Raw genomic sequence first — 14190 nt, 5'->3', positions numbered from 1 at the left:
CTTTGAACAAATTCTCATTTTTATCACTACAATAATATTTAGCTCGAGTGTGATGCACGAGCTAAGTTGTGCAGTTAAGAATTTATAGCCTTTGTAAAAATTGGTTATAAGAAAAAAAGTTTCAGTCAAAAAGTGAAAAAACTTCGCAGAAGATTGGGGAGCAACTTAGATGCATCACAGAAAAAGCACGTTTACAGGGCGACTTAACCATGCTTGACCTGTTACTGCGCATGTGCAAAACGGATATTAACGTCAAACAGCGTCAACAAAGCACTGAATCAGAGTTCACAGTCAGAAGGACAACGTGAAGCACGTGGTTTTGAGCTTTGTGTGTTATCGCCTAATAATCAATCGGCTGTTGTAAGGTAAACTTTGTTTTTATTATTAGTATTTACTAGGATCTTGAAACTTCTTTTAGGAGTAAAATCACTTTGTTGTGCTGTAAAAAATGCATTTATTTTACGTAGCGTCATTTAAAATGATTCATGTTAGTTTTGACCATGATCATATCACAGAATCATCGAGTTCTTTCATGAATCAAGTTACGTAAATATGACTGTAACGGTTCTTATGAATTACACATTAATTTATAAATCTGTGGGCAAATGTTATTGTTGAATAAAAAGTGTTTGGTCAGCAAATATTTTTAAAACATCTTTGCAACCAAAGTGCTGAGAAAAATAGTAGTATTATCTAAATCATATGTGCTTTCATAAAGGAAATAAATAAATAAATAAAATTTCTGTGACGTAAATTTTTTCATGCTCTTGTATTTTGATCTGACATATTTGAAGTACCTCTTTTTATTGTGTACTATTGACTAATAATTAAAATCTTACTCTGCTTTGAGTATCCCATACACAGATTGCTTTTTGTATTTCAATTAAGCTGTGAGCACTTTTTCTCAACTGATGATTTTTTTTAATAATAATTAAATAATGCCGAAAACGATTTAAGGTAAAAATGTCAGTCCATTAATACTAACTGAAGTATTGAAATTTCATATTATATCGGTTATAATAATTTAGTTTTTGAAATAATAATTTTGTTTTAATAAAAAATTTCACTATTTTGAACTATCCCAGAATTTAATTGTGGGATGAAAGAGGAAAAGTTGTTTAAAAAAATGGAAAAAAAATTAAGTAATTGCAATGTTTATCGCTGTGAACTTGATCTTGTTACTGATCTTACACTGAATTCGTTATAACCTCACTCGGATGTAGGCTATATTTAAGAAATACCTTATCGATGAATATTCTTTATATATGTGTGGGTGTGTTATTTAAAACAATTCCATGGCTTAAGTAATCCCCCCCATTTTTTTAAACGGTGGTGATTGGGTTAGATTTAGGCGAGTGGACCTTGCTTAAATCATATGAAATCTGACGATCTTGTAATGTTTTTCACTCCATTCTCACTCACTCGAAAACCATATTAACGAGAGTCTATTACTGCTGTTTATTTGTATTTCTTAATTGGATTTCCGATTTTAGGCATGTGGATTTGTCTCACAAATAATCAAAAAATGACGTCATGTATTTCGCCATGTGTCTGTGTAGTTTGATTTTTTCTTTCTTTTTCATCACTCACATTTTCTTTTTCTTTTTTTTTTTTTTTTTCCCCCCACTCAGGATGGAGGGGCTCGCTTCTATGGGCTTTTTAAATGCTTTATGTTTCTCCTGGAAGTAATCTCCCAATGAGTCGGTCATAACGTGCAACCCTCTGCCATCAGAAAAATGGCCTATAGTTTACAATGCACCATTCTGCTTTAATGTTTGTATCCAAAATGTTGAAAAATACTCCACTAGACACACAGAATTCGATGCCTGACGCAGCAGTAGCCCAAAAAGCTTCATTTGACTTTTTTTATTCTCACAAGCGAATTTTTTTAAACACATCATTTGAAGTGACAATTTATTTAAAACAATTCCATGGCTTAAGTAATCCCCCCCCCCCATTTTTTTAAACGGTGGTGATTGGGTTAGATTTAGGCGAGTGGACCTTGCTTAAATCATATGAAATCTGACGATCTTGTAATGTTTTTCACTCCATTCTCACTCACTCGAAAACCATATTAACGAGAGTCTATTACTGCTGTTTATTTGTATTTCTTAATTGGATTTCCGATTTTAGGCATGTGGATTTGTCTCACAAATAATCAAAAAATGACGTCATGTATTTCGCCATGTGTCTGTGTAGTTTGATTTTTTCTTTCTTTTTCATCACTCACATTTTCTTTTTCTTTTTTTTTTTTTTTTTTCCCCCACTCAGGATGGAGGGGCTCGCTTCTATGGGCTTTTTAAATGCTTTATGTTTCTCCTGGAAGTAATCTCCCAATGAGTCGGTCATAACGTGCAACCCTCTGCCATCAGAAAAATGGCCTATAGTTTACAATGCACCATTCTGCTTGAGAATTCTGCTTTAATGTTTGTATCCAAAATGTTGAAAAATACTCCACTAGACACACAGAATTCGATGCCTGACGCAGCAGTAGCCCAAAAAGCTTCATTTGACTTTTTTTATTCTCACAAGCGAATTTTTTTAAACACATCATTTGAAGTGACCCCCCCCCCCATCGAATAAAAAAGTCAAGATGAGTCAAAAGCAGGTGAAAACTGATTACAGATCATTGGAAGAAGAGAAAATTTTATTCGTGCTTACACCAAGACTTGAATGTCACAGTGAGTCATCACGTCACCATGAAGCTTGTAGAGACATTAGGATTTTTTGGAAGGAGGGGTGATGTATGGTCACTTTACTTAACCTGTTCCGCCAAACTGAGTTAATGGCACTACAGGGTTAGGAAGTCATCCTAGTCATTGCTAGCAATCTGACGGTTAGGCCGCCTGCAACTTTTTGCAAAGGAGGGGTGATGAAAAATGAGCAACGCCTTCGCCGGGAATCGAACCACGGACCTCTGGGATACGCGTCCAGCGTGCAGACCACTACACCACGAAAGCACGCTAAGAAGTCGGGAGAAATACCTTATAAGCCCATTGTCGAACATTTAATTTGAAAACAAAACATGGTGTTTCTGTGAGAAAAGTATACTTGCTTCTTCCGGGCACTATCCAGTAAAATGTTTTGCATAATGCTGTTATAATCATACAGAAAAGGAATAAATGGTATTAAAATGATTTTTAGACTTTGATGAGGAGATAGAAATTGGTCCAGAAATGTTCCGTATTTAAACTGCGTATTTCTTGAAAAATGTAAACCGTATTACAGGAGAAGAAAGAAGACTTTTCTTCCTTAGTTAACTCATTTGGCACGTAATTCGCCTATAAAACTTAACTGAAAGGGGGTAAAACGCTACACTTGATCGCTACAAACTATAAGAATCGAATCCAGAATGAAATATCAGGGCTTTTGTTTTTCCGAGAGATGAATTTTACCGCAAAATTCCTTAACATCAGTAGTAAGTAGGAAATTTTGCGGTCTAAAAGTTTTGCTAAATTAAACCCCTTTTTTTCCCTCGCGAATATGTATTTTACTTTTCGTTTAATTAATTTAGAAAATTTTTACATTTAACTAATGCTTCTGTAATGTTCCTTCTGTATCATGCCTTTATCAACGCATAAAATAATGAGCTCTGCTAATAAGTTGATGTGTACATTTATATATTTATTGATATGTCATCAAAAACAATTTTTATTCTTAATTGAAGTTATATTTCCAAATATTTGTAATTGTCATATAGAATATGTACCTATTTTTGATATGTATACTTATTGTTAAATACATTTTCTGTATCCGTCATCAGTTCCTATACACATGGATATATACATATGTATGAATATATAAATGTGTAAAGAATTTACGCAAATCTCACATTCCACTATTTCCACTGTAATCTCAGCCTTAATACATTAAAAAGCACGAAACACAAAGAAAAGGGCTATTCTCTATTAGTATAGTGAGAGCTATTTTTATTCACTTTTCGCATAGAATTATGATTTTATTTTATGAGCATGAACCAGATTATTTTCCTTCTATGTTTATTAAATGCTATTTAACCTCTTAACAATAACTAGGAAACTGTTTAACTTCTTTAAATAATTGGGAGGGTGAATTATCTATCGAGTTATTTGGATTTTAACCATTGTCAGTATGGAAAGCTTACATTGTGGTCTTCCAATTTCTCATTATTGTGCAAAATTTAATGTAGTATGTAGCAGTGTCGAATATTAAAAAAAAAAAATTTAGCATAAACTTTTGATTATAAGGACCAAAAAACCTGTCACATGGCTCTTTGTTTGGCCGTGATCCAGCTGTTGCGAGGCCAATGTCCTTGAAAGCGCTGTCCTGGTGTGTCGTAGAACGCAGCTTACACCCGATTGGTCCGTTAAGGGTTGAGGGTTTCGGCTTCAAACCAGCTGCGCAGAGACTCAGAATGTTGTGTTTTGCTTATGGAGAAAGCAGCTGTTTTCGTCTCCGTTGTCCAAACTCATAGCAGAGGACCAACGAACCTAAACAAAGAACTATACGGAATACGAAAAGGCATCTCTTGAAAAAGTCTCATACTAGATATTGTGTTTATTCACTGAATGTTAAAAGTCTGTTACCTTTGTGTTATTGCAATTTAAGGATGTGAATTGGCTTTGTTGACGATTGCCATCTCCGCATTGCATCTAATCTTCAACTGACTAGGTTTAATATAACTTGTGTAAGAATATTACAGTGAAAATTTATTGGATATTTTCTAGGATGATAACTGCAGCACGGTTCAAATATTTCATGTTTCGTAAGTTCGATCTCTTTTTTCTGGAATTTTTTTTTTTTTTTTTTTTTTTTTTTTTTTTTTTACCTTAACATCTTAGAACGAGAATTCTCCTAGCCCATGTAAACAAACCAGAGCAGCCATTACCGCGAGAAGTGCGCTGTCGTTGCAACTATGTTAAATTTTGAATTTTAAAAGTAGGTGAAGAGAAATAAAATTCACTTTAATGCGCTGATTTTATTAGAAGTTTCGTAATCTGAGAACGGTATGTGTATTTTTTAACCAAATCTCGACAACCTTTGCATGATTTTATAAACAAAACAAAGTGTGCTGTAAAGCAGAATTTTTCGCTAATTCTGCGCATTGCTGCTGTTGTTAAGCGTATTTTGTTTATTTTACACATGGTTATTACTGATGTTTTGTAATTGGACTCTTAAATGTGCCTATGCAATGAAGTATTTTGATTTTTTTTTTTCAGATTTTAAATGTTTGTTGTTAAAATAATGCAATTTGTTTACGGAAGTAGGTGCCGTATTAATATTCAGCATTAATTATGTAAAGGTCTTCGTAAATATATTTTAATAAGTATGCAAAAAAAAAGAAAAAACAATTTGTGAATATCTAAATTTATATGATGTAAGAAAATTGATTTATGTCATTGTGTGAATGATTACCGTAAGGAAACTTGAAAAAATAAAATTTTAGTGTTTCTATTAATCAAGGACAATAATCAAAATATTTTGGTTTATGGTTTGGTACCATCTTGAGTATTTCCTTAGAATGCATTCACTTGTGTCTATTTTTAAATAATAATATGACCATATAAGAACAGTTATATGTATTGAAAATAAATAGTATGTCCCTTATTTTTAGTGACTGTTGAAATTATTTTTATTATATTTTATTATTTGTTTATTAATATATTTTATTATTTGTACATTTTGAATAATTTTATACAAGTAAGATTATGCTGATGACCTAACTTTTCTTATATCATTTAGTAAGGCTATTTCATCAACTGTGCATCCTTTTCACAAACTAGTTTCACCTCTGCTTATGGGTTTGACAGAGTACGAGTATTTTAAATATCTGGTGTGTGTTTAGTGGATACATACAACATAATCATAATTGTGTATTGTGGGATATGTATGTTTCCTCTAATTACAGTTTTTTAATGTTATTTATATGCATTTTTATTTTGGTTTTAACGTGCTTATCTAAATGCAAGGATGCAACAAACCTGAATGCTTATGATATTCAGGTTTGTTGCATCCTGGGGGGGGGAGGACCTCTTACATGTGTAATTTAAACTTAAAAAGTGAATTAAAGCTCCATAACATAGTTTCTATAAAAGCTTTTAGGAGATGTATACAGCAGTCAAGTACTTGTTTTGATCTTTTGAGTAAACTTAAATTGTAGGTGAAAAATAGGTCAGCCTGAATTTTTGCAAAAAGTGCTTCAATGTGCACGTTGAATGAATAAAGGTTAGATGTTTTTATAATATAAAAATAGGAATGTTTATTTTATTGTTTTTATATGGCTGAAGTGCACTGCATTGCATAGGACGACAAAACATTGGTAGTTTCACTTGATTTTAATAGTAGAATGAGTTATTTGTGCTTGGCCTTTTGTGGTTTTCATATAGGAAATTCTCAGGTTATCCATTTCATATCTTTTGTATGCTTAATTTTAATAGGTTATCTGCAGTATTTTTAATTTGTTCTTGTTTATTGTGGGTGTAGTAGTAGTAGGTGAATCAAGTAGTAATTGCCGTTTTGTATTTTTAGATGTAATGTGCAATCTTCTTCCAGGCTGGCATGTGTTAAGAATTTCGAGTTGTTAGTGCAGGTGAATGACACATGAATACATGAATGAATACATGACAGAAATATATTCTTTAATCCTTATCTTAGTTATCCTATTGACTAATTTAAGTTTCTTTTTTTTTAATGCTGTGTTGGTGCAGTATTTTGGAAATGTACAAAATATTATACATACAAGTCTTTTTCATGTATATTTCAGATAAGCTCTTGGTATTTTCATTATTGTCCTAGCAAGTAGATATTGTTACTATTTTGCAAAAAATAATGTACTGCAGTTTTCTTGCATAAAATGATCGATGAAAAAACAGCAGTATCCTGAAATTATTGTTTTCTTCACAAAATGTGTACAGGAAGATCACTTTGACAGTAATTGATTGTATTATAATAGTATAGCAAATTCCTGTTTTCCTATAAACAGGTTATTTAAAAAATTTTAGGTATTGATTCTCATATTAGTGGGCTTATAACTATTTAGTTTTAAATTGCTTCAGACCGTTAAACTAAAATTTAAATATAAAGATCTAATCATATGGTATTTTTTTAAGCTTTATGTTCCCTCTTTTATGTTTGGGAATTTTTATTTTTAAACTTTTCTATCATGTCTTGGAACTATAATCTGATGTTTTCAAATTGCTTTCTCATTTTCTTTAATTGCTTATTATTAGTGTCTATGCATAATAATATGAAAAAATGTAATAATCATTATGTATTTTTAATATATCATTCCTATGACTAAATATTTGTTTATTTTTCCAGATTCAAATGTTGTTTTTTAAGACCATTTCCAAATAGTGTGATGCATTCCTGAATGTTACAGGAAGAAGATCTTCTAGCTTTGTAGTTTCTATGATCTCTGCATTATGTTGTTTTAATTGCAAGTATCATTTAATTCCATTTACTCTTGTTTATCAAATAAAAATAATTAATAAGTATTTGTAGGTAAAACTTGTGAAGTTAATTATTTAAGTTAACCTGTTATTTATAATTTCAGCCTTGACTATAACTTCTCCTTTCCTTATCCTTGCCAGAATTAAATTAGATTAGCTAGTATTTAAACTGCAGTTTTTGGAGCTTAAAACACTGTTTCTGGCCTGCTTATGCACATCACATTTAGTTCCTGCCAGTTTAATAGTTGTGATTTTCGGCTTTGCGTTATTCACTACCAACAAATTGATTTTTACGCTCCTGTTAGAATTACTGAACCAGCATAGAACAGATTTAAATTTGTAGTCTTTGACTGCTGTTTCACGTCTTAACTTGAAATTGACTTTTTAGTTGCACCATCATAAACTGTCAGTGAGTTTGTTATTTATGTTCCAATTTCTGTTTATTAAAAAAATAACTGTTTACTAAAACATCTTTATGGCTTGGAGTTACTCTAGATGTAAGGATAATTCTCTTCACATCTGATAGGGTTAATTGTTTCAGATCAAGTAAAACCTTATAAACTAACAGCAGATATTTTAAATGTCTAATAAAACTGTTACTCTCATATTATCTAATTTTATGCTGCTTTTTCTAATTAGGTGTCTAATTGGAATGTGATGCATCTATGTTATTTGAAGAATATCATGTGGAAAATCTTTTAATTACACCTTAAGGAAATTCTGCTTAATATTTTTGTGTTACGGAAGAATAGCTGTAATAGTGTATGACATTATTTTTTAATTGCACTCCACATATTATTTCAGTTTTGCTGTTTTCAGCAATTGTGAATGCAGTCACATGTCTGATTAACTGAATCAGTAGCTCTTTGTTTCAGTCATTCAGAATCAAATTATAAAATTTTTAACAAGAAGTATCAGAGTATTTTTTTGCAGTGCTAAGAATCAAATATGCAAATGAACTGTAAAATGAAAAAGAGCAAAATATACATTAATAATAAAAGTAGTTTAGTAATTCGCAGGTCTGTATACAGTTATTTGTAATGAACTTTTCATATACACATTCATTGGCTCTTAAGAAGCCCACCATTGGCCGAGTGTTAAAATACTGAACACTGGTAGTTGTACTTCTGTTCAAATCTTAGTGAATAAATTGGTTGAGGAGCTTGTTTTAGTAGCTCATGTTAAGTACAAGCCAGTTTCCCTTAGAAAGCCTTTCATGAAGAGCCTTTGGCTGATCTTTAGAATATGGTAACTGGTAGTTTGGCGACATTTTGGAGGCGATAAAGGTTACTACCTAGGACTTTGGTAATAATGTGAGAAGCACGCAGTTCCGATTACGCATTATTTTGTGTGAGGGAAATGAGAGATCATGAGATATGTCATGTGACATTAATGGACGAATTACAGTTGTTTAATCGGAAAAGGGGGGAAATCTGGAAATTTCGTATTTAGCTATATTCTGTGTTGTGTGAAACGTGACATTAATGGACGAATTACAGTTCTTTAATCGGAAAAGGGGGTTAATTTGGAAAAGCTTCATTGTGTGTTGTGTGAAATAGTGTTAATTTTCGGATTGCATGGCGCTTTGTAAAGTGAATTCTAAATTTTTAATGCGTTTATCTGATAATAATAATAAGTTGAGATTGTGTGAAAGGAAGGATATTACAAGTTTAAATGGTGGTGCAAGAAATATGGTGAAAATGGACATTTTGTGAAAAGGAGTGTAAGGAAGGGTACTTAGTTTGCTGAAAGTAGTTTGAGTATAGGTGAAATTTTATTAATTTCTTATTACTTAGTGAATAGATTTCTAGTTGACTACTGGATTTAGGATTTAGAAATTAGCAGTAGTACTGCAGCGACGTAATGAAGATTCTGAAGAAGATTAGGTAAGTTAGTATTTTTAATCATTTGAGGATATTATTTTTATGCATTTTTCTAAATGTAAGGAGTAAATAAATTAAAATGGTATTATTTGAAAATTGTTATTAGCAATGATTTAGTTTAAAGTAATTAGGATTGTAATCTAATTTTTATTAATTTAATGTATGTGCTTATTTATATTTTAAGTAGTGTTTTTTAATTTAATTTTATTTTAATTTAATGATCGTGATTTTGTGAGTTATATGTTTGTAGTATTTTGGAATATATTTGAGTAGTATACGTTGAGTATTTTCATGCATTTTCGTGAAATTTTTCTAATTTATGAGAAAAAAGCAGTGTACGTGGATATAGTGATGAGTGTGTGCAATGCCATTTTTGTGCAATTCTGGGATGTTTTTTTAAGTAAAAATAAGTCGACGTGTACATGGTTTAGTGATATTTTAATTAAATGATAGTTATTTTGTGAATTTTATGTTTGTAGGAATTTGGTATACGTTTTAGCTGAAGTAAACGTGCATGGAAATAATTTAAATATTTGACACTAAGTATTTGTAATGTTTGCGGTATGAATTCGTTGGTGACGTTTAAAATATAATAGATAATTTAGAGGTAAAAGTTTTTAGATATTTTATTTATTTTATACGTGGAAATGTTTATATTTGGAAAGGGTATATACTTTTTCGCGATAAGGTAATTTCATATATGTTCTTTTTACCGGGTTTAAAGATTCAGAAAATTGTTATGCATTTTCGTGAAATTTTTCTAATTTATGAGAAAAAAGCAGTGTACATGGATATAGTGAAGAGTGTGCGCGATGCCATTTTTGTGTAATTCTGGGATGTTTTTTTAAGTAAAAATAAGTCGACGTGTACATGGCTTATGTGTATGTGTTATTTTGAAAAACGCGTAAGGAGTATGGTATTGTGCACTTTTTCCCAATTTTGCAGTGAATATTTGTCATGATTAAGCAGTTTTGTTAGATAAAATTTTTAGCATAAGTGTAATTCGGCTAGTAGATTGTTGGAAGAAGTGTTCAGTAGATAAAAAGAAAAGAAACATGTCTTTACTTCGTGAAGACAAAATGGCGGCGGGGAAAAAAAAAATAGAGGTTTGCTGTAGGAGAGTTGGTCGCCAAATTTTCGCCAAAAAATCGCCAAGTTACCATAATGTAAAGATCAACCGAGCCTTTATATGTTTACCATGTTCAAGTAACGTAATCTAACCCAAAAATATATTAATTCAAGCTTCTTAAAATAATTAATGATTTAAAGAAAATGTTCGATTTTTCAATATGTAGTCTGTATTAAACATAGGTATACTTGTTCATCAGTACTGTTTCTAAAAGTTACTGTTGAAGAACATGTGGAACATGCTTTTGTTGTGGTTACAGTGACATGACTGAATGCAACTGACACTGCGAGAATTATAAACTGTTTTCAGTAGCTAAAAGTATAATTGTAGCTAGTCAGAGCAATTTGCAACAACATTATTTAGAATCACTCTGTTTTTGACATATCTATTATTGGAATTTATATAGCAGATACTTTTATATTTTTTTAACAAAGCCTCACAAGGTATTAGTATGTTTGGATATGAAGTTGATGTTCATTATTGTTTTTTCGACATTATGTGGTATATAGTTGCTGGAAGTATGAGTTGTTTAACTTAATCTTTTATTTAAGTGAATCCTATTTAAATAACGTGCTTTCTCTAAGAAAATTATGGTCATTTTCAGCTAAGATTTGTGTGAAATAAGCATCTGCCCTTGTTAATGAGTGATCCTATTAGCTGGAATTGATTGTATTTTTAGGACTCTCAATTAAAGTTATGAATAGTGCAAACCATTAGTCTTTATTATCTGAGTGCAACTTGTTTTTTGACATCAGCCTTATATATGATTATTCATAAAATATTTTGGAAGCAAGGAAAACTAAATTTATTTTTGAATATCTATTAAACAAGATAATTGTATTGAAACACCTATTAAAATACAATTTAATTATCTGGATTTTAATCCAAGTGCTTTAAAAGTGTGGATGTTTTAACATCCAAATTGAATGTTATATAATTTAAAATTGCTCCAGTCTTCTTAAATGTTTCGTCAAAATTTGGTCAGAATTAGGCATCACATGATGCATTACAAAGTTTTCTAGTTAACCATACCCTTTGTTTTCAATATGTGGTAAATCTGCCAGGTTTTTTTTTTTTTTTTTTTTTTATGTATTTTCAAATGTGCACAAGACAATAGCCAATACACACATGTTTGAATGCATTTGGATTCGTGTGCTTTAGATTTAACTGTATGTTCGCTCTGCAGTATTTACTGTAAAAATGAAGTATGGGTCATATAGATTTTGTTTTTCTCATAATTTTTTTTCTTTTTTTAAGACCCTTTTTTATTATTATCAATAAAAAAAAAACAGTACCTTTAAGCCAAAGGAAAATCAAGATAACTTTTCTTAGGATTGCAGATAATCAGAAAACTGCCTAATTACTGTATTTGGCAGTGTATAAGACACCCCCCTTTTATACACGTTTTTGAAGGATAAAACTTTATTACTGATCATTATAATGAATTTACAGTATTTTAAATATAAAGTAATACTTCTTGCAAATACCCAATCTATCTGAGAAAGAACACCTTTTAATCTTTGTCAAAACCCAGACACTCATCTCCAGAGCTATATGAAGAGTCACTTGAAACCTCTTCTAAATCAGCATCTGAGTCCTAAGACAACGAATTGTCCTCTGTACCATCCAGTGCATTACTAATGCCACACTTGATTTGACCATAGTCTCTGTTTTCACAGCATCCCATGAAGCTTTGACCCATTCACAAACTTGAGTAATGCTAGGCCTCTTACTTCTCCCTGATGGTGTAACCTCAAAATTTGAAGACTGCATCCAGCTTTTCCACTTCTCCTTAAATCCCTTAGATGATTTATTAATGCAAACATCTAAAGGTTGAAACTGACTAGTTAGTTCCCTGTAATTACAGCCAACTGAGTTTTCAATTCTTTGAGTTTATTTTTAACATCTGTTCTGTGAGAATGAAACTGATCCCATACTAGTAGGGCAGGTTTCTTCAACAGTCTGCCAGGGTGCCTCGACCAAATTTTGTCTATCCATAACTTCATTCCTCCTTCTCCATCCAGCCAGCCTTTTGCGTGAACTTATATAAACAATCCTTTTGGTAAATTTTCTTTGGGTAGTGTCTTCCTTTTAAAAATCAATAGTGGGGGCAATTTTGTCCCATCAACAGCAGGATAAAACAACCATGTTCGAGTTTTTTCGTTCCCTGAAGTATTAACAGTTAGCACTTTTTGTACCTTTAGAATCTATAGTTTTCTTTGAGGGCACATCAAAATTCATAGGAACCTTGTCCATGTTTTAGTTATGCAAGTTCAAAATTGTCTCGTTTTTGTGTATTATTGACGAATTGATAAAATTCAATAATTTTTTCTTCATAATCGTCTGGTATCTTTTGCGATATTTTATTTTAGTCCACATACATAGTTAATTTCTTTTCATGAGTCTTGAACACCATGATGTTGATCCGGTAAAATGGGCAATCTCTCTATCAGTTGCTATCACTTTTGCTTGATGAATAATCATTGTTGGTGTGATTGAAAGTTCCTTTTTTCTGTGGTCTAAAATCCAAGTATTCAGCTCTGCCTCGAGTTCAGGTCGTTGTGCAGCTCCCCTTCGTAGATTATGTTTACTGCGAGTTGCTTTTTGTAGATCCTCTTCCTGATTCTACCAAAATTCTTATCATTTTCTCATTTGGAAACAGTGTAAAATGCCTCTTTGCAGCCCTGTTTCAGTGTTCTTTAGCATATGCAAACACGCATAGCGTGTATGCTGTATTATAGCAATGCCAACATTGTTTTTGAGCCATAACTTGCCAACAAATGTAAAAAAATTTAACAGTAGAAATTTCACATACTTAAAAGTCTCTCATAAAAATGGGAATGTTTAAAGGAACCCACCCAGCTGTGATCGTCGATTACAGCGCATCCGCATTCGCTGAACGCTACATAACTGTAATATTCCCACACTCCACAAAGAAACAGGAAAAACTTGCATAACTCCGAATAAAGGAAATTTCTAGAAATGAATGTAATCAAAAACCGAGTATCGATGTATAAGATGCATCCCGTTTTTCAGACCTATTTTCAAAGGGAAAAAGTGCGTCTTATATGCTGGCAAATACGGTAAATTGCAGATCTGAATTTTGTTGTGTGCGTAGTTATTGTACTTAATTTGCTAGTAAGAATAATAGATAGTTGCTTAGTGGCATTATGCAATATTGTATTGCAGGAAATTGTGTCTCAAGTTCTGTTAAACTTTGCTAGTACAATGTGAAGTTTGTTTGAGCCCATTCGAAAAGGGCATGTATTTCTGAAAACTAATTAAATAATTTTATTTAACTCACTGATACTTGCATTCTCTAAAATCATCTAGAACTTTGGGTGGTTGTATTTTAACTGTACAATGTGATTTTTTTTTTTTTTTTTAATTAGAAGAAATGCTGTTATAAATATAAATTATTGAATATTTTAATGCGTTTTTTGTTGTTGTTGTTTGAAGTTTTATTTCTGATTTGCAGTCAGCATTTGAAGAAAGTGTGCAAGGTTTATATTCTATAAAATTGTATTCGGTGAAATTTGGTATTCAACAATTGTGACATTTTTCACAGTTATAATTTCATTGTGTTTTTAATTATGAGTAAGATGTCTCCTTAAACCAACGATCATTATTTCTCTTTAAAAAAAAATGTTGTGTATAAAATTGCTCTGTATGATTAGAGAAGTATGCACAGTAGTAATACAATGCATATGCATACATGGCAGTGGTAGTCTTTAATGTGAGCATCTTC

The 14190-nt window shown here is 31.5% G+C and overlaps 1 protein-coding gene across 3 annotated transcripts in view; it reads left to right on the top strand.

Moving 5' to 3' along the window:
• Positions 1-211: 211 nt before the first annotated feature.
• The window catches only part of Ypel (Yippee-like), a 55646-nt gene continuing 41667 nt past the window's right edge, over positions 212-14190 (top strand). Inside the window, exons 1-2 of one of the 3 annotated variants that reach the window (XM_085806791.1) lie at positions 212-365; positions 7300-7417. The gene's annotated coding sequence lies outside the window, so the exon portion shown is untranslated. Of the gene's footprint in view, positions 366-4389; positions 4745-4965; positions 4986-7299; positions 7418-14190 lie in introns of those variants that run through there. The other 2 variants (XM_035351543.2, XM_085806792.1) reach the window with 2 other exon arrangements.

The sequence above is a fragment of the Stegodyphus dumicola genome, chromosome 12 (genome assembly GCF_044657685.1).
Source record: "Stegodyphus dumicola isolate Sdum_Otavi_A_Nest chromosome 12, ASM4465768v1".
Classification (NCBI taxonomy): Eukaryota; Metazoa; Arthropoda; class Arachnida; order Araneae; family Eresidae; genus Stegodyphus; species Stegodyphus dumicola.
Note: the sequence above shows the minus strand (reverse complement) of the source record. Positions and strands in the feature narration are given on the sequence as shown.